The sequence below is a fragment of the Lissotriton helveticus genome, chromosome 3_1 (assembly GCF_964261635.1).
Source record: "Lissotriton helveticus chromosome 3_1, aLisHel1.1, whole genome shotgun sequence".
Lineage (NCBI taxonomy): Eukaryota > Metazoa > Chordata > Amphibia > Caudata > Salamandridae > Lissotriton > Lissotriton helveticus.
In genome coordinates this window covers 410395053-410415612 of record NC_136061.1, presented here as the reverse complement: position 1 = coordinate 410415612, position 20560 = coordinate 410395053, and positions in this window count along the sequence as shown.

Below are 20560 nucleotides of genomic sequence, written 5' to 3'. Positions count from 1 at the left end.
ATGGCGCAGATCTTAGGGAATTCTTGGTAGGACCAAGAAAACCGCGTCATAAACGTTTTATATATATGCCGGTATATATGCTGCTCACAATGAAGCATGGAAGATTACACAAGCAGAGACTGCAGAACGAATATGAGAAATTGATTGTATTAATTTAGAGAAAACTCTCTCTGTAGTTGACAATGGGTTAACGACTCTGTCGTCGAGGATATATTCATTGGACAGCATAGTATCTTCTGCCATAGACATCATGGAACAGGACTTGGTCATCTTGCAACATGGTCAGTCGCAATTACGTTCTATCATGCTATTAGGCTGGACGTTGCAAAACCTTTGTTCAGGCTATGTGCCTTGGCGTTTAATTAATACCACGTCACTGTTTTCAGAATTCAATCTCACTGATAAACAGATTAAATTGCCACAAAGGGGAGCAACCTATATATACGGTGCTGAGCATTGAAAAACTGGAAAGATTGTCATTTATGGTAGCAGAGAAACCAGCTACTGAATGGATTATACATTGAACAAACACTCTGCCTGTTACAATGTTCCATTTTCAGTATTGCCTAAAACACATACCAGAGACCTATGATCTACATTTGAAAGGTTGGGTAAAGAATACATTAAGACATCCTGGGATTTACCATACCCCCACAGATGTTGGAGTGAAGTGTTTCTTAGCGGTAAAACCTGTGATAACGCACAAGCAGTTCTCTCCTTTGTCAGAGTATTAATGTACACGGGCCTGCGATGGTTCGTCTAACAACGTATCCTGTAACCTGCAAGGTTCACTAGCTGCAGTGATTGATCCAATATTTGGACAACTTTCAAATGGGAGTTACCTCATGTTGAATGATCACAGCTGCTGTGGCATGTTGCCAGGCATACCATATGTAGTAACTGTGTCAGTCAGGGTCACTTGCTGTATGCAAGTATTGTTTCCTAAAACGAAGACAGCCAGGGAGTAAGCATGGGCGGATTTTGCGGATCCACGATTCACGAATTTGCGTATTCACGGATCGTGGATCCGCAAAATCCGCGGATTTTGCGGATCGGCGGATTTGGGGGCGGGGCTTCCATGCCAGGACCATCGTGCCAGATTGAACCCTGCCCTTCATATTTATTCAAGAAGACGCCACCGTTTTGTGCCATACCTCTACTCAACTGGAGTACTTTCTACTGGATAATCAGTAAGTGCTACCTCGTTGGGTAAATGTATAGTGCTTTTACTACACTACAGCTACCTAAAGTGCCCGAGAGTTGTCAACAGCGACCAGGTGTGTGTTACTATGCAATCGCGCCGAATGGCGCAGGGGTCCCTTGAGTGACCTATCATAGTGGGTAAATGGCGGGAAGACGGTGCACACCTCGAGTGTGTGGGCGGGGCCAAACGGACGGGGCTTCCATGCGAGTGCACATGCCTCTTGTGTGTATAAAAGGTCAGAGACTGATCAGAGCAACAGATGTAGAGACAGAAGCTCCTGGTCACAGAACAGCACGGGGATTGCGCTCGTGAAGGTCAAAGATGCAAAGGCCTGTATCCAGCTTCACAGCTGATTTTCGACGGTATATTTGGGAAGAAGGCACACCTGCCCAGCCTCCACAACGCTCAGGATTGTTTTTGGGCTGATGAATGAGTCACTGAATTAAAGCTTCAACTAGGGCACATGCTGTATTGATATCTGTAAGTGCTTCCTGTTGAGGTTTAATTTTTGTGCCAGGACCGTCGTGCCAGAATGAACCCTGCCCTTCATATTTATTCAAGAAGACACCACCGTTTTGTGCCTGTTGTAACTAATTTACGATGGCGCCGGCAAGCTGCCAGCGCCATCCTAAAATAGTTACTAAATTAGCTTCAACAGGAAGCTCTAATTGGTAAAATAAAGCAGGCGCTCGAGCCCCTGCTTTATCTTATCTATTAGAGCTTCCTGCTGAAGCTAATTAAGTAACTTTAGGATGGCGCTGGCAGCTTGCCGGCGCCATCGTAAATTAGTTACAGACCAGCAAGGCTTGAACTTTTGACCGAGGAATCCGCCGCTCGCGAATTGCGAATTTTCAGTAAATTCGCGAGAGTTCGCGGATCGCGGATTTACCGAAAATCCGCAAAATCCGCAATCGGAGCGGATTTTGCGCTCATGCTTACCAGGGAGTCGCCTTTATGGCCTTCACTGAACATCTCTTCTATACAAATTGATAATCTAAGCAGAATGAAAGCCATTCTTTCACAAAAAACTGTGCCACTGACCTCGGCCAAAGAGATCTATGATCTACAAGTCACAAGGACTTCTGCCGAGATACAGGCCCTCTTAAAGACAAACTGCCCTATACATTTCTCAGAAATGTTAAGTCGTATATTAAACATGTCTGATATGAGCGGTATTGTACATCTATTTAAGAACGTATGTTCCGGACTGTTAGCACCTTTTCAAGCAGTCTTCGGAATATTTCCAAACTTCGTGCACTCTGTGTTTGGTGGACTGCCCCTCCTTTAGGGATTCGTTGCAGGGATACTATTTTTGCTCCTACGGCTACTATATGGCAAGTCAAATCACCAGCTTCACTCCAAGCACCATAGAGAGAGCTCTATTGGAGATGAAGTTTTGTGAGTGCATCGTCCAAATTTTGGGATTAACTCGTCTAGGAGAATGAAATACCACATGGTTTCTGTCATTCAGACCAATCTGGCAAGATTGCATCTTACCTGTTCTACGCTGCCTGCTATGCGGATAAGAATGCGTGCTAGACATCTGTCTAACACTCCCATCAGTCATGCCAACGGATGTTGATACTTTGCTGGACCCCGTAACGGCCCATGCTCTGTGTTGTCCCCAGAGGCTACCAATTCTGATGACGGCATTTATTGAGATCTCACAGACGCAAAATGCTGATGCTGAGGTACGAGAGGAAACTACAGGCGTGCAGGTAACATCCGATTCGAACATTGCTAATGCGACCAATGCTGAGAGCGATGCTTCACATCGATGTGCGGTTAATCTTCTAAATGAGGTAATCCAACTGTCACCTACAATGATAGACGATTTTTTTTACAGACATAGAAGATTTCATGTTTTCTCCAAGCGCTAACACTGACTTTTGAATTTGGCACACAGTGTTCTGAGAGACTTTGAATTTGACCTACATTTTTGGAAAACAAGGAACTTTTTCCTATGATTATTTTTTTTTTCCAAATTTTAATTTTTTAATCTTTTGGCAAAAGTAAACTGCTTTAGTAGAACTATTTATAGGGAACAAGAATTCTTTGAATATTTCCAGAGACAATATATGATCATGTCCACATACAAACAGTTTCTGTTACCTGACATGAAATGGTTTCGGCCTTTTTTCTTCTGTATTTACGAGCCATTTCATAAATGTATATTTTCATGCTTCATTCATTTAGCATTCAAATGTAAATATATGCTTAGAATGAAACATTGCTTTAATGTTTACAGCACCAATGCATTGTTTATGCTTACAACCTATTCTAATGCATTTTTTATGTATTTTGGAGGGGTTATAGCACTTCATGTGTAGATATGCTTTAGATATGTTTAGACATGTTTAGTTGTACATACAAAAGTGGAGTGGGCCTTGTGTATCGATTTAGATTCCGTATGCATTTCACGATCCATGCCCTTATATAAGTATAATTCACATTGCCCTTATATAGGCATAGAAAACCAGTCCTTATTTAGGCATAGTCCATGCTACCCAAATACAGGCATGGCTACTTCCATACGTTCATCTACGTCACAACGATTTCTTGGAAAACCAGACTTTTAAGCTGAAGGTGTCAGGACTTAGCCCTCGCGCCTGCTCAATGAACCACAATTCCCAGCATTCACGGGCCGGGAACTACATCTCCCATGATCCTTTGCGGCCCTCGCGATTTAGCGCTGGTGGGCGGGCTACTCGGTGCTAGTGATTCTTCTCGTCCCCGCGGGAGCGGCTGCTCTCGATTCTGGTGCTCCTTCCTTGGACATCATTCGGTTTGGGGATTTCGATCACACGGGTGAACCTGATGTGGTAATGTACTGTGCACGTTTCTTTCTTGCTTGGCATTCGGATTCTTAGGAGCGCCGTGCGCTCACCTTTGGAGGCAACGCGAGTCGCTTCAGACTCAAACATTACTGGTGTGTTTTTGGATACTTGACGTCCCTGGCTAGGGCAAAACTGGTGTTTGTTTGCTTCAACATTTACGTGGCTTGGTTCTACAAGTGGCGGAATGAAGGGGGAGACAACCTCCTCATTGCCGTCATGAATTCATGATGATTTATTGATCTTTATTTCGAACCGGATTACAATTCCCAAAGCGGGTGGCAGTGGCTTTTTGGCTACACCTCACCGTATTTGGTTGGGTTTCATATGTGGAGATTTAGATGCCTTTCCTGGATTTCAATGAAGTAATTGATATCGTTTAACATGGAATAGCCTCTGCAGTATTTGCTTTCCTTATTTTCTTTCCTATCCTGCTAGGTGTTAGAAGCAGTATTCTGTGCAAGTCTTCATTGGCAGCAGGATTTTCATTTGGACGAGTGTTACCACTCTGGGGGGGTATGTGAAGTCAATGGAACCTCTCTATATGAATGTGCAGTGTGTTATCATATTCGTATGTGTTAACTGTGTCCCTTGTGTTATATAGGTATAGGAGGAAGGGATGAAGGCCGTCGTGCGGAGCATGTTTCTTACTTAAAGCAGGTGATGATCCTTTTTAGTGAGACCTTACTGAGAGTAGCCATAGGAAGTATACTAACCTGTTCTTTTGTTTTGCAGCTTCCTTTCCCTGCTGTCCCCTCCTTTCCTTCCTTGGGTTTTCCCCGTTTACGGGGTTTTTCCCTCACCGTATCGCTCGAACACCCTGTGTATGTACAGTTGGGGTGTTTGGGAGGTCCGGAGGTGGAGCTTATAGCTGCAAACGAATCCTGCAGAGTGCTGATCCTGACAGAAGGGACTTCCCCTTGCCTGGATATTGATTTCTCCAAGAACTCATTTATTATGCATAAACATCTATTCCTTAGGGGTTCATTCATGACGTTAATATGCCCGACTTTTACGTCAATACTGACATTCCTAAACCCCTTCAAGGTATAAATATACCTTCACTTGCTATGGCAAAGCACAGTGTGGTTCGGTGCAGTTCGACTACCTACTTGCACGACGCAGCTCACTACAGCAAGTGCCGAAGGAAGCCAACTCTCCAGCTGATGCACTCACTAGAAGCTGTCATCCTCCTGCCGAGAATCCAGCTCTAGTGTTTCTGATTCCCCTTGCGGGGTGTTGGGAAATCGAGTCCCAGGAAAGAGATACCAACCTCTCTCATTCTAAGGTATGGAGCTGATTAGAACCTAAAGAAACCTTTGGCAAGTCTTGGCAGAACTAAAACTATATCTAAACAGCACCTACTACTTCCCTCGTACTAGACCTAGGTTAGGTACACTGGGGTAGGCGTATTTTAGAAGCACCAGTTGATTATTTTTAGCCTGTGTTATTTATGTATGTTACTTTATATATTTCATAGCAACAGACAATGCTATTACAGTATTATTGTATATTACTGTTTGCGCTGTACGCATTATACTTTGCATTCTGTCTAACGATTGTAGCAGTTCATATCTCTTGCATGGGAAATAAGACTGTTGACTAAACCCCTTTTTATTGAAACGCCCGTCTTTCTATTTCTGTGCAACTCTGTAGAAACGTAGCATGCACGATTGACTGAGTGAAATAGTTATCTATTGTTTCCACGACTCTGAAGATATCGTTACCGTTCTATGGGAAACCAAGTTGTCATGTTTATGCGGTTATCAGAGACTAATCCCTTCTTGTTTATTCGAGAAAGTTTCTTTCAATGTTTCATACAAACCAAGTTCACACTTAGAAGAATTTTCAAGGAAAAACAGGCAATGCAATCCTATGGCAGGAAATGAAGTTAACAGTTTGCAAATAAGTACTTATTTGTGGCAGTTGGTATTCTGGGGTTAAAACCAGGGTTCCCCCACGGTCGAGAATGCACTCTCAGAACACCCTCAGCGGCACTAGGGCGGCCGGGTACAGAGTGCTGAGGCCTAACGTTATCCAATTGGGGTTAGGGGGCCTCCGATTGTAGCTGCTCACGAGCAGGCCAAAAGGTTGTGGAAGCAAAGCTCCTGGTGTTAGCCTCAGGGCAAAGGGGGATCAGAGTTAGCACCCAAAGTACACCCGCAGCGGCACAGGGGAGGCTGGATGCAGGATGATGTTTTGGCATCGAATGCCCAGCTGATTTTATTAGTGATTCTCCAGTTGCAACAAAGAAACACTGCAGGCTCTGGGACGAAGATCTTCTGGAGGTGACCACTGGTTAGAGAGGTAAGTTGGGATGCTTGGAGTTGCTAGGACACCGTCGGTTGTGCCACCCAAGGCTGTGGCGTGTCGGGTGCTGGGGTGTCTTTAGGGTCTTTATGTGTCAGGTTTTTTTACCAGCTCCGGTTGCAGTCAGGGTGATCCTCCAGAAAGGAGCCTCAGGTGTCTATTGGAGATTTGAGGCGGATCAGAGAGCACCAGATCTCAGGTGAGGATCGCCAGGGAGACCTCCTTGTGGTATTGGGCCACTCGGACTCGGGCCGTGGGCGTCGGGTGCAGGGTGGTGCAGACTCGCAGATTTGGCCGGAGCCAGAGTCTGTGGGTGAGCACACCCAGTGCTCACGGGAGACAAATTCTTGGTTTTGGAAGACAGGGCAGGTCCTTTGGGTTCTTGAGGGCTGCTGGCTTCAGGACACACCTGGATTTTGCTTGAGCAGGTTTGCGATGTGGACAGGCTGGTAGAGCTGGGGCCAAGTTAGTGGGTGTCATCCTTTTCTTAGTTCAGCACAGCTTCTTCAGTCCTTCTTCTCTTCTTCTAGACAGTTCTTGTCTGAGGAGGCAATGTTTGGAGTTGCCCCTAAGTACTCGATTTAGGGGCGTTACAGGTAAGTAAAGGTAGGGACCAATGGGTCCCTTCCTTGAGGTGGGTACCCCCTATTATGCCACCCTCTAGTAGGAGGGGGCATATGCCTCTCTCTGGTTGACTAGGTCCCCCCATCTGCAAAATGGCAGGGATTAGCTGTTTGTTTGTATCCCTCTTGAGGTGGAAGCCGGGAGGTTGTGTTTCTCCCTGCCATAATCGTGATTTTATTGTTTTTAAATACGTAATTGTAAGGGCTTGATTTAATAAGTTTCTTTTACCTTGCCTCACCTCCCTGCTGCCTGGGCCACTCGCAGCCGAGCATTGACGCTGTCAAGTCGGTCCCGGCCACTAAATTACGGCAGACATATTGGGTGTGCTTTAGTGCTTTGACGTGCTCTAGTCGCGCATATAAGGGGCTTCTCTGAGCCCGGCGCCTGATTAGCTGTTTTTTTGTATCCCTCTTGAGGCGGAAGCCGGGAGGTTGTGTTTGTCCCTGCCATAATCGTGATTTTACTGATTTTTAAATACGTAATTATAAGGGCTTGATTTAATAAGCTTCTTTTACCTTCCCTCACCTCCCTGCTGCCTGGGCCACTCGCAGCCGAGCATTGACGCTGTCGAGTCGGTCCCGGCCACTAAATAACGGCAGACATATTGGGTGTGCTTTAGTGCTTTGACGCGCTCTAGTTGCGCATATAAGGGGCTTCTCTGAGCCCGGCGCCTGATTAGCTGTTTTTTTGTATCCCTCTTGAGGCGGAAGCCGGGAGGTTGTGTTTGTCCCTGCCATAATCGTGATTTTACTGATTTTTAAATACGTAATTATAAGAGCTTGATTTAATAAGCTTCTTTTACCTTCCCTCACCACCCTGCTGCCTGGGCCACTCGCAGCCGAGCATTGACGCTGTCGAGTCGGTCCCGGCCACTAAATTACGGCAGACATATTGGGTGTGCTTTAGTGCTTTGACGCGCTTTTTGTCGCGCATATAAGGGGACGGGCATGCCTCCGCGCAGCGGACGCGAGCAGCGGACACGCCGGACCTGCGCCGGAGTCGTGCCAGTGCCTGCCTGTCCGCGCCAGCACGTCGCCTTTTGCCAGGAATGTGGACGTGACATCCTACTCTAGGCAAGAGATACTATCTTTAAATGGTTCAGATAGCGAATGTGTTAAACATACCCTCTCACGTAGTAGAAGTCATTTCATTTGCCCATGTAGCTTCGCTCTGCCGATTCCCTCCCTACTACCGTCCCTTAATAAAGTCAAACCCCAACAAATTAAAGTGTGCCAGCTGAACGTCAGATCTATGCAGAAACACTACTTGGAAATTCATGAGTTACTCTCCAACTACTCCCTAGATATTTTATTTCTGACAGAGACTTGGCTTCAAGACGATATGAATTCAGTCATCAACCTTGCCACCCCTACGGGGTATACTGCCTATACGCTGAATAGGCACTCTAGGGGAGGGGGGATAGCAATAATGGTTAAATCCTATTTTACTTGCCATCTATTGAGATTAGAAATCAATGAAAGCGAATGTGCACGCTTCAATATTAAGATTAATTCTCAACTTAGCCTCGTGGGTCTTTTGATCTACAGGCCCCCGGCAGCAAGCATAAACTTCACAACCTCGCTCCTGAAGCATACATGCTCTCTGATCGCCGAAACTGCGAACTTCACCATCATAGGAGACTTGAACATTCATTTTGATCTCACCGCTGATACTAGGATCAATACCTTGCTGGCCGATCTTGCTGCCCTTCAGCTTTGCCAACTTGTGAGTGGTCCTACACACAGAGGTGGGCATCTCTTAGATCCCATCTTTTCGAATCTGAGCAATGTAAGTGTTGAACCCCCTATCCCGATGGTCTGGACTGACCATTGTTTGGTGATTATGACTATACCTCTCAGCACTGACTCCAATTCAAAACCCGCCCAGCAAGTCCTGAAAAGACCATGGAGGAAGCTTCGTCTCGAAGACTTCCACGCACTCCTCACAAAGAACCCCCCTCAACCAAGCGATGATCCTGACCGAGACTATGACCAGTTTTGCGAGTGGATTAGTAATGCTCTGGACACCCTGATACCAGCCAAATGGATCAGGACGCGCCCTCACGAATCCAGCCCTTGGTTTAACGAAGTGCTCTCCTTGCAAAAAAAAGAGTGCAAAAAAGCCGAACGAAGATGGAGGAGAGACTATGATCTGACACTCAAGGCCTTCCTATGTCCAACTACAAAAAACTTACCACCGCAATATTTGCAGTACTCGAGCGGCGTATTACACCACTGAGATTAAAAATAGTGATAATGCCTCCAAAACAATTTTTAGAATACTAAAAGAGCTTAGTGCCAAGAGATCGATAGACAATTCCAATACGTCTCCCACATTCTGTAACAACATGGCGTCTTTTTTCATCGACAAAATTAAGAAAATCTATTGTAACTTTCCAGCAACTCCCCACCTTATTTCTACAGTCGACCCGAACAGGCCCATTCTTTCCAATATCTCAGCACTCAGCCAAGAAGTTTTCCTCAAACTCTGCCATAAAATCAAGTCAGGTTCACCCGCAGACCCCCTGAAACCTGAACTATTCAGAGAGTTAGATTGGACCGTTCTTGGCCCTCTTAGAGACATGGTAAACTTGTTTTTTTCCACGGCCATTATACCCACAAGATGGAAACAATCCTGGGTGACTCCCATCATAAAAAAGCCCACGCTAGACCCTACCCTCCCCGAAAGCTTCAGACCTATATCACTCCTCCCCTGGCCAGCAAAAGTAGCAGAAGCCCATGTTAATTCCATCTTGACCAACTATTTGACGTCCAATTCCATTCTGGACAGGTCCCAACATGGCTTCCGTGCTGGTCACAGTACCGAGACAGCTCTCTTAAGTGTGACAGAACATCTCCGTACCATATTAGATTCTGGTGGGACGGCAGCACTGATCCTTTTAGATCTCAGTGCTGTCTTCGATACGGTGTTACACGAGATTTTGCTGTCGAGGCTGGAGGAGATAGGGATTACAGGGCAGGCTCTCAATTGGTTTAAAGCGTTCCTATCCGGCAGATCTTTCAGAGTCTCCACACCTCCTTTTCTTTCCAGAGAGTACCCCATTGAGCAGGGTGTGCCCCAGGGGTCAGCTTTGAGCCCTACCCTGTTTAATGTCTACGTCCACCCCTTGGCGGAAGTAGCCAAGAGACATGGACTCTCACTTGTGACTTACGCCGAAGACACCCAGCTGGTGGTGGCACTGGATAACGAAAGTGGTCTCAGTGCACATAATTTCAAACAGACGCTCATTGACATCACCAACTGGATGACGGCGAATTACCTCCAACTAAACGCCGGCAAAACGGAGGTGTTACTAGTGGGCAAAGAAACAACTGCCTGGGGGAACAGCTGGTGGCCAGAGATCCTTGGCCAGTCACCCGAGTATAAAGACCATGTAAAAAATCTGGGAGTCTGGGTGGACGCTGCCCTGAATTTCACCCACCATACCAAGAAAGTGGCGGCCACATGTTTTGGCATTCTACGCAATCTCAGACCGATTCTAAAAAAATGTGACCACCAAACCCGCCAACTAGTAGTGCAGTCAGCAATCCTGTCAAGGCTGGACTACGCTAGCTCTCTCTTGTTAGGGGCAAACGTTGCAGAGAAATCTAGACTCCAACGGGTCCAGAACGCCGCCGCCAGAGCTCTGACCGGCCTCCCGCGTCATAAGTCGGTGTCCTCTGTCCTCACGAAACTCCACTGGCTTCCCGTGGAAAAAAGGATCCACTATAAAACCTTATGCCTTGCATTTAAAATCCTCAAAACTGCCTCCCCCCCTATGCTCTGTCCACTTCTTTCATCCTACGTTCCCCGACGCACGCTGCGCTCAGAAGGACAGAATCTAGCGGTAGTGCCCCGTATCAAATTAGCCAGGATGGGCGGACGTTCATTCAGATACCTTGCTGCAAAACTCTGGAATGAACTTCCAATTCAAATCTGAGGAATAGAAGATCTTCTACCCTTCAGGAAAGCCATAAAGACTCACCTCTTCGGTTAGTGTGCAATATCTCTTTTATGACAGCACAAACATCTTCTGTCCGCTCACTGCATACAGCTAGCGCCGGGACGCCCCTTGGCTGGGGCAGCCGTGCGCGTTATAAGTCCATATAACATTAACATTAACATGACTGAGAGTTGTGCTTCACTCCAGCTTCCCCACCTGAGGGGTGGGGTTGGCAAACGTGGGCACACTTCCCTTCCTCACTTGGTTTCCCCGCTGATTCTCCCGCCCAGAATGGGGTCAGAACCGGTGGGGGCCAGTTGCTGGAAGCAGCAAATGGCTGGGGTATCTCACAAAGCCATTAAAGCTTCCCCTCATGGACCCTGCCCATCCTGGGGGAGGAGGCTTGGCACCTCGTCCCAGGATGTGCATTGGTTCAAACCCCGGAGAGCAGGAGGCTCTCGACCCAGGGGTCCAGAAACTTGTCAGGTGATGGCAGCTGGCAAGCAGCCACTCAGCCAGGACGGGAAACAGCCTTTACAATGGAACTGTTACAACGCATCCCTTTACATCGCATGGCGTTGCAACGCAAAAGGTGTGCAGCAGTGGGTAGAAAGTGTTGGATTTAACTCCAACGCCTTCCCTACTGTTGCACACACTGGAGTTGGAATAGAAAATTAATTTATTCCAACTTCCAGCACCCCCGACAGAAAGTTGGAGTAAAAATTTGCATTGCAACGGCATGCGATGGATTAGCATGCGTTGTACCGTCACATATTCGCCAGGACACTAGAATTAGGTCGTTTTTCAGGGGGCATCTGTAAGATGCCCTCTGAGGGCATTTTTCATTAAATTCCACACTGGTATCAGTGTGGGTTTAATGTGCTCAAAGGTTTGATACCAAACTTCCCAGTTTTCAGTAAAACCATTATGGTGCTGTGGAGTTCGTAATGACAAACTCCCAGTATACTCTTAATGGCATGACAGCACTTACAATGTCTAAAAATTGATTTAGACACTGTAGTGGTGCAGGGCTCATGCACCAGTACCCTCACCACAGGTATAGTGCACCCAGCTAGAGGGGTAGCTGAGCTATGCCAGGGCAGTGGGATATGTGCCATGTCGACTCTTCACTTTGTTCGGCACCAAAAGACGCAGCCTGCACTGGCAGTGTGTATTTGTAAAGGTACAGGGCCTCTGAGGGTGGTACAATAAGTGCTGCAGCCCTTAGAGGCCTTCCTTGTCCACAGTGCCCTTGGTACCTATGGTACCATTTACAAGGGACTGACATGTGGCCGAAGAGTGCCAATTGGGTTTTGTCTCAATGCAGTTTTAGGGAAAGAACATAGGCCCTGGGTACCTGGTTGGCAGAAACCCAGGACACACTCAGTCATATTACATCAACAGGTTGGCAAAAAGTGGAGGCAACCATGCAAAAAGAGGGCACTTTCGTGCACCCTGTCAAACAATGAACTGGTGATCTTGGATCTGAACATTATCTCAGACAACTGCAAGTTATAAACAACCACACACATAAAACCTACAGAAAAGAATTGCTTCTAGTGTTTGACAGCTTTCACCCAAGACACCTGAGGGAGAACCTTCCGTTTGGACAATTCCTCAGACTCAGAAGAAATTGTTCAGAAATCAACGACTACAGGAATCAAGCAGAGGGTTTGTTCCCAAAATTGTAGGAGCAAAACTACCCTTCTAGCAACATTTTCCCGAGCTATGAAAAGGGCTAAGAACAATAACAGAGAAGGTCTCCTTGCTTTGAAAGAAACTAAACCACAGGAAGATAGACCGATCTGTATTACCACCTACAATATAGCATCCAACAATGTAAGCAAAATAGTCATTAGACACTGGCGCATTTTAAACAGTGGATCACAGAATTTTCCCAAACTACTGTTCTCCCATAAACATGTTGTACTGACTCCCAACTGTATGAAAAAGAACAACGTTGGGTTTTCTGATAGCAATCCCATATCACGGGGCTGAACGATAATATACCCTGGAGCCATATCTCCTAAACCCCTCCACCATATTCATGATGCCTTATATAACCCTGTGCACAATCATAGTTTTCTGGGAGTCTCCAAATCCAGAGCAATAAAAAAAAACATCCACCTGTTTGTTCATTATAATATAATATTTTTCTCCCGTAAAACACAAATGGTGGAGGTATTCCCACCACCACCCCACTGTATCATTATCAATGGCAGTGATACTCAAAGTACGGCCCAGTGGCCTCTAGCGGCCCGCCTGACCTTTACAAGTGGCCGCATAGTCAAGAGCAGCACTGGGCTAATGTTTAAGTGACAAAAGAAAGGACTAGGTGGTGCACTGCTGGCGTAGTCACTTGTATATGTAGGTGAAGAGTGTGGGTGCACTCAAGGGTAGCGTTACCGTCAACACTTAGCAAATTAGAACTTGTAGTGTCTGCATAGGACATGCAGGAACATCCCCTAATGAGGCACTCCAAAAGAGGATAAAAAAATGATTCCAGAATTTCTTAGGAGATTTATAAAGTTTTAATGTTCAAAAAGTAGTGCTGTCGCAGTTTCTCACTGATATTAAATCATATCAATGGTGGTAGTTAGATGCATACATGTCAATATTGTTGGACACGAACTCCAATGCATTTCGGGCGTAAACGCCCTTTATCAAGGAGAGCTGAAAGAATGAAAACGAGCCCGAATTAGGATAAGGAAAACGAATAAACTAAATCGATGGTAGAATACACATAATAGGGGACAATGAATGTGCTCAGGTGCCAACGTGCAAAAAGTGGATGTAAAATAAAAGATAAAGAATGAATGGTTATATGCGAGTGAGATATATAATTATAAGTGCTAGACTGAAGGAAGTGCAGGGTGAACAACAGAGGAGGTGCAAGAGATGAACAAACATTAACAATCGTGTCGTGACAGGCAAAGTGCAAGGACACGTTAAAGAACCTTAGGCATGAACGCTAAAACAAACAAAAATAGTTTCAGTGCGGTCGTGAAGCAAGAGGTGAGCGAAAGGGAAGGTGAAGGGGGTGTGGGACATTAATTGCCACGTCGTGGCAGGCGAGTGCTAGAAGTGCGTTACAAAAACGTGGTGCTCAAACGCTAAAGAAGCAGAACTTACTGCAGCGGAGTCGCGGGAGCGCTCGCTGTTCCGATTACAGCAGGCCTGCCAAGTGTCACGCTTTAGGCGTGACGCTAACGCATTTCAGTGTGGTGTTCCCGCATCACCGCACTGAAATGCATTGTCACGCATTTTTGATAGTGAACGCACTCTGCTCTGACAGCGCTGAAACTGGCTGCCTGCTACACCAGGTGCTAGCGCGCGCTGGCGCTCAGACACCTGTGTGCGCCGGCCCGCAGCAGACTTCACTTGCGGCCGGCAGAAGCACAGTTAGAAAACAGTTAAACATCCCCTTTCAGTCAGTGTGCTACAAATGTTACAATCAGCCCTGCCGCCTGCATTAAAGTTCCCGCCGGCTGCGCGGTAGTACATTGAGTCACTCTGACTGCCCAATTACCGAGATCCGGGCGGGGCCTGACCTTAGCAGTTGTTGCATTACAGGCTGTGGCCCCGCGTGAATGTGACCTCAAGAGTCCTGGAACACGCAAGATCAGTCGGGAGAGCTGGACCGGCGTCTCGACCGGAGTCACTGGTCAAATTTAAAATCAACATCATGATAATGCGACGACTGGACTGTGAGGGCCTGAATAATCGTGCTCGGTGGCGCGGTTTGCCACCGCCGGATGAGTCATTGCAGCTAGGACTGGAGGCGGCCTGCAAATATAAGTAAGTGCCTGGCTGACAGAGCCGTGTATTCATTCTCACACCGACTCTCTCGAAACTATTAATTAGCAGCGAGACTGAGCGAAAGCTGGTAGCACTCGCATTCACGCTGCTGCAGTAGACTTGGGGGCTGCTAGGTCCGGTCAACTCGCTCTGCCATGTACAACATACTATTGTCCATGCCGCATTCCCAGATTCATGCGACGTCAGTTACGAGAGTGTGTAATGATTTTTTGCCCAAGGAGTGCTGCTGAGACTACCGCCTGAAACTTTTGCAGGCCACCAGCAGGTGACGAGCGGACTGCTGATGAGACACGATGTACGTGACGGTGTTTTGTATGGCATGATCGGGCCTTTGACCTGGCTGACCCAGGGACCATGGCCGATGCACTCTGGGCTGGCACTGTACTACTCTGCTGCAGAGTGCTGTCCTCGAGTTACATTTAGTCTGGGGGTGCTGAGCGCTAGACTGCTGTTGCTTCGGTGATTCTGGGGTCAAGTGACATGGCGTCACGACTGCAACAGTATGTACTTTTCCTGAGAGGGGAGAAAGCCTGCAAAATACGTTACTCCTGAGGCGGGCGGGCCGGATTGCGAGCAGGTGGGTGTTATATGTTACTTTTGTTTGAGCGTCTACTACTACTCGCAGCGCTACCTGTACCCAATTGGTCACAGTGCTCATCATGCCACTGCCCTGCGACCGGACCTGGTCGGAAAGGAGAGCTTGCATTAAAAACTGAAAGTGTCATCACGGAGACTGCTGCGTGTCTCAATGAGGTATTAATAGTTTTGAAATGTACTGTCTGACAGACACTGAGCCTGTAGCTCCGCTCTCCAGACTCAGGGTGGTGCTGCAGAGGGCTAGGTAGGCTATTCAGCTGACTCTTGATTTATTTATTAACGCACTAAAGCAAAGACTACAATTTAAATACAATTTTGGGCCATCTCCGTGCTGCTCTGTTGTGGAGGAGATCGCGCTCACACTGCCTCCCAATTATTGGCCCCCAGGCAAAGATTCCCGTGGTGTGGGCATTCTTCACCGGCCCTGGCTCCACGTGTGTTCCGGGAATGGTCTCGGTACATATGTCCGTCCAGGCGAGCCCTGTGCTGTACTATCATGAAAAGGCACAGTAAACCATAGCATGTGACTTCTCAATGACCCGTACTGGCAGATGCGAACGAGGATTCTGCTTCTGCAGACTATCAACTCTTTAATACAGCAGTCAACCCTTAAAGATAAAAGAGGCCCAGCGACTGCTGCTACCAGAGCAACACCAGTTAAGGCGATAGGCAATTTAGCAGAACCCCGTAGTCGAGAATGTTGGTTAGGGGCTGTCCAGAAGGGGCTCTCAATCTGTGCTCAGAGAGTGATGTCTGCAGTTGGAGGAGTGACATATACCTATGAAATGCTGCAGGCAGTACTTTAAATAAAAACATAGAAACATTGCTGCTAATTAATGGCAACTTTACACTGAGAGAGCAATGTCAATTATCTGCGCTAATGTAGTGTGAGCAGGTGTGAAGTGTAGGATCAGAGGAGATTATGCTAGTGATTGTTTTGTAGGAGGAGAGTTGGTGTTTTGGAGGAGTATGTGCATGGGAGAAACCCAAAGAAGGATGTGGTATTGCTTTTGGCACCTGTTGAGGAGAGGAGGACTGCCCTTCCATTTCTGGTACTTAGCAGAAGTTTTAAGATAGTCTTAAGAGTTTCTCGTTATTCAAATGGGTGTAGTTTCTGAAATGTATATATTTCCCTCATCTCTGTTGCTTGATATTTGTTTGCGAGAAAGTGTCACTCATAATCGTTGAATGTCACTCATAATTACATTCAAATTCTGAAAATGTCACACATAGCAATCTGAAACCTTGGCAGCTATGGATTAGTCGGTCATGAGGTTGTCACAGGGAGTATGCCCTTCTGATTAGACGCATCGGTAACATAAATGGTGTAAGAAGGAGGGTAAACATGAAGGGAGGCAAAGCGTGAATTGAACAGGGGCGGCATAAAAAGAGGACTATTTGAAAAGGGTGAAAAGGAAACAAGGTAGGAAAAGTGTGGAGGACATCTTGAAGGGGTGAAATATCCAATGACATGAAAGAAGGACTACTAAGGGAGAGTGAAAAAGAATGGGGGACATCTTTGAAAGGTGAAATAAAGTGATAAATCAAGATAAGGGAACAGGAAAAGAGCAAAGAGTTGACAGTTACTCAATAAACAACAAGCACATAATGATTATTTATAGGTAACAGCTGTATTCGACACGATCATTTAACCCTTGTGGCTTCAGTGTCTGTAAGCGATAAATCCATTCAAGTTCCCTTTTGAGGAGAAACTTGCGATTATCGGTGCCTTCTTTGTTGTTGATTAGTTCAAGTACTATGAATCTGAGTTGTGCAACAGTATGATGACACTCATGAAAATGCATGGCAACGTTAGATTTTTCTTGTTTTGTACGAATATTAGACTTATGCTCGTTCATGCGGATTTTGATTTTTCTTTCCGTTTTCCCGATGTACATTTTTCCGCAAGGGCATTTCAGTGCATAAATCAGATTTTTGGAGTCGCATGTTGCGTTGACTTGTAATTTAATTGAGTGTCCTTTCATGGGATGATAGATGGTGTTGCCTCTGATGATGCTATTGCAGTTGCTGCAATTAAGACAAGGTTGTGTGCCTTTGTAGACAGTAGTGCTGGGTGTGGGATTAGAAAGAATTTCCTTTAGGTTCTTACTGCGAGTGTATGCAAACACTGGAGGAGTTTGAAAAATGTCCTGAAAGTCGGGCTCCATTTGTAGAACTGGCCAGTGTTTTAAGATGATTCTTTTGTATTTGTGGCTGGCTGTGGAGTATTTGGACACTAGAACCATGCGTTCTTGGGCTTCTTTGGGTTTCTTGAGAAGGCTGTCTTGTCTGGAAATACCCTTGATCTTATTTTGGGCTTCCATGAGGATGTTTTCAGGATATCCTCTGTCTTTGATTAAAGGTTTGATCATCAGAAACGATGCGTCTGAGGCGTAGCATTTGTGAAAACGGCAAATGTCTTTTGAGTGATCCCTGATGGAAACTGTTGAAATGTAACGTGTTGTTACGATCGGTGCTTTTCCGATGTAAGTCAGTACTGAATCCATGTTCAGTGATTTTAATGTGAACATCAAGGAATGATATTTCAGTATCACTTATGAGCCATGTGAGTTCAATGCGTGGGTCTTTGGTGTTGAGTTCTGTAAGAGCTGTCATGAGAGATTCTTTGGTATCTGTCCATATGAAAAATAAGTCGTCGATGTATCGGACGTACATTCTGATTTTTTCGAAGATGTTGTGATTGGCATATATATGCTGGTTCTCAAAGTTCTCCATATAGATGTTGGCATATGTTGGGGCGGCACAGTTTCCCATAGCCATTCTGGATAGTTGTAGATACCACTGGTTGTTAACGTGGAAATAACTGTGATACAGTGTGAACATCATGAGCTCCATGATGAAACTTTGCATGGATATGTCAATATCGCTGTGGAGGAGAGCTTGTTCAATGGCTTCAATACCTCCCTGATGGGGTATTGAGGTGTAGAGTGAGCCAACATCAGCTGTACAGAGTATTAGGGAGTCTGTCTGGACGAATTGGATTTCTGCTAGTTTGAGCAAAAAGTCTGTTGTGTCCTTAATGTAACTTTTGGCTTTCATGACTGATGGTTGAAGGTATTTGTCTATCAGTTTGCCGGTAGGTTCGTGTATAGATCCTTTGGTGGAAACGATCGGCCTGAAGGGTGGGTCAAGCAAATTCTTATGTATTTTAGGACTCATATGGATTGTAGGACTCTTAGGATTTTCCAACAGAAGGTAGTTCTTGGTGCGGTCTTCAATAATCCCAGTTTGATGTGCTTTTGTTACGATGGTATGTAATGTGTTTTGAAACTCAAGCGTGGGATTTTTGTCAAGTAGCATATAGGTAGATGAGTCCTCTAAATGTTCGTTGAGTCGTTGGTTGTACATATTCGAGTTCAAGATCACAAGGGCGCCGCCCTTATCTGATTTGATGTATTTAATATCCGGGTTGTTCGACAAGCTTTTGAGGGTGTCGCGATCTTTTCTTGTGATATTCTTATGTTTGGTAGTCGCTTTGAAATTGATTTTGGTGAGGTCGTGTCGTACAAGGTTCTCAAAAAGGTCTATACACTTGTGGCTGATGGGAGCTTGGTATGTGCTGGGTGGTCGTAATCCTATAAGTTGGTCGCTTTTGACATTGGTGTTCAGGGGTAAAGTATTGTCAAAGAAGTGACGCAGTTTGAGTTTTCTTATGAATTTGAACGTGCTGACTTCCAGTTCAAGTAAGTTCGTTTGTGTCACAGGAATGAAAGATGTCCCTTTCTCCAGTAGGTTCATTTGATATGTGGAAATAGGTGTATCTGAAATGTTAATGACTAGGTGGGTTTTTTCGGCTTCAGATCCTTCTTGGTTACTGTGCTCCGGGTTGTGGGAGGACTTTTTTCTTTGTCTTTTCTTTTTGCTCCGCCGGAGTCTTCGGTGGCTTCTGGGTCTAATCCTAAAAAAGGAACCGCAGAGGGTTCTTCTCGTCTGATCTGGGATGTGGATGCTTGATCTTGAGTGGAAGTGTGACTGACAGTAGTTGGTCTGAAGGTGCTTTGTTGAGGACGATTAGAGGAGTCGCTTCCGGATGATGATGTGTCAGTTTGAGCATTGAACGGCTTATTTCGTCGTCGTTGGGCATAGACATCGGCCCAAGAGTACACTTCATCAAGCTTGTAATCAAGCGTGTCTCTGCGAAACGTTCTAACTTTCCGTTCGTTGATTTCTTTTTGATGTTTATCACGAATGTATTTGATGTCTTCTAGTGTGGTGGTGAGCTCCTCAGATGTTAAGAGATCTTTCAATTCACTGTCAACGATCTTGATTTCTTGTTCGAGTTCTTTCAAAATTTTTGCTAATCTCGTCGTATTGCATATTTGTATGGCGTGCAGTCCACCTGAGGCGGTGCAAATTGAAATGACAAAAGAAAGGACTAGGTGGTGCACTGCGTTACCGTCAACGCTTAGCAAATTAGAACTTGTAGTGTCTGCATAGGACATGCAGGAACATCCCCTAATGAGACACTCCAAAAGAGGATCAAAAAAATGATTCTAAGAAATTCTGGAATCATTTTTTTGATCCTCTTTTGGAGTGCCTCATTAGGGGATGTTCCTGCATGTCCTATGCAGACACTACAAGTTCTAATTTGCTAAGCGTTGACGGTAACGCTACCCTTGAGTGCACCCACACTCTTCACCTACATATACAAGTGACTATGCCAGCAGTGCACCACCTAGTCCTTTCTTTTGTCATTTCAATTTGCACCGCCTCAGGTGGACTGCACGCCATACAAATATGCAATACGACGAGATTAGCAAAAGTACCGACGTTAGAGCGCACACTCTAGCATACGATGAAGATGAACGACAACGCATCTATTCGTTGATTGAAGAAGACATCAGCCCATCCACCACCCTTCGTAATAAAGAGCAATGTATGAGACAGTTACTATACCTCTCCAAACGCCACATCAACCAAAAGCTCCACGCGAGCACATTACTTAAATATCATCGGGCGCTCAGAATCCCACGAGGATTGCGGATAGCTTTGAAGCCCTCTCTTTGTAAGAACTCTAAGACATTCAAGGATAAATGGAATGGCATTTTGAATAAGTGTAGCCTGGACCTAATCCTCCTTATCGTAGAAGAACTTTCTGGGATTTTGAAAGAACTCTAACAAGAAATCAAGATCGTTGACAGTGAATTGAAAGATCTCTTAACATCTGAGGAGCTCTCCTCCTCCACAGCGATATTGACATATCCATGC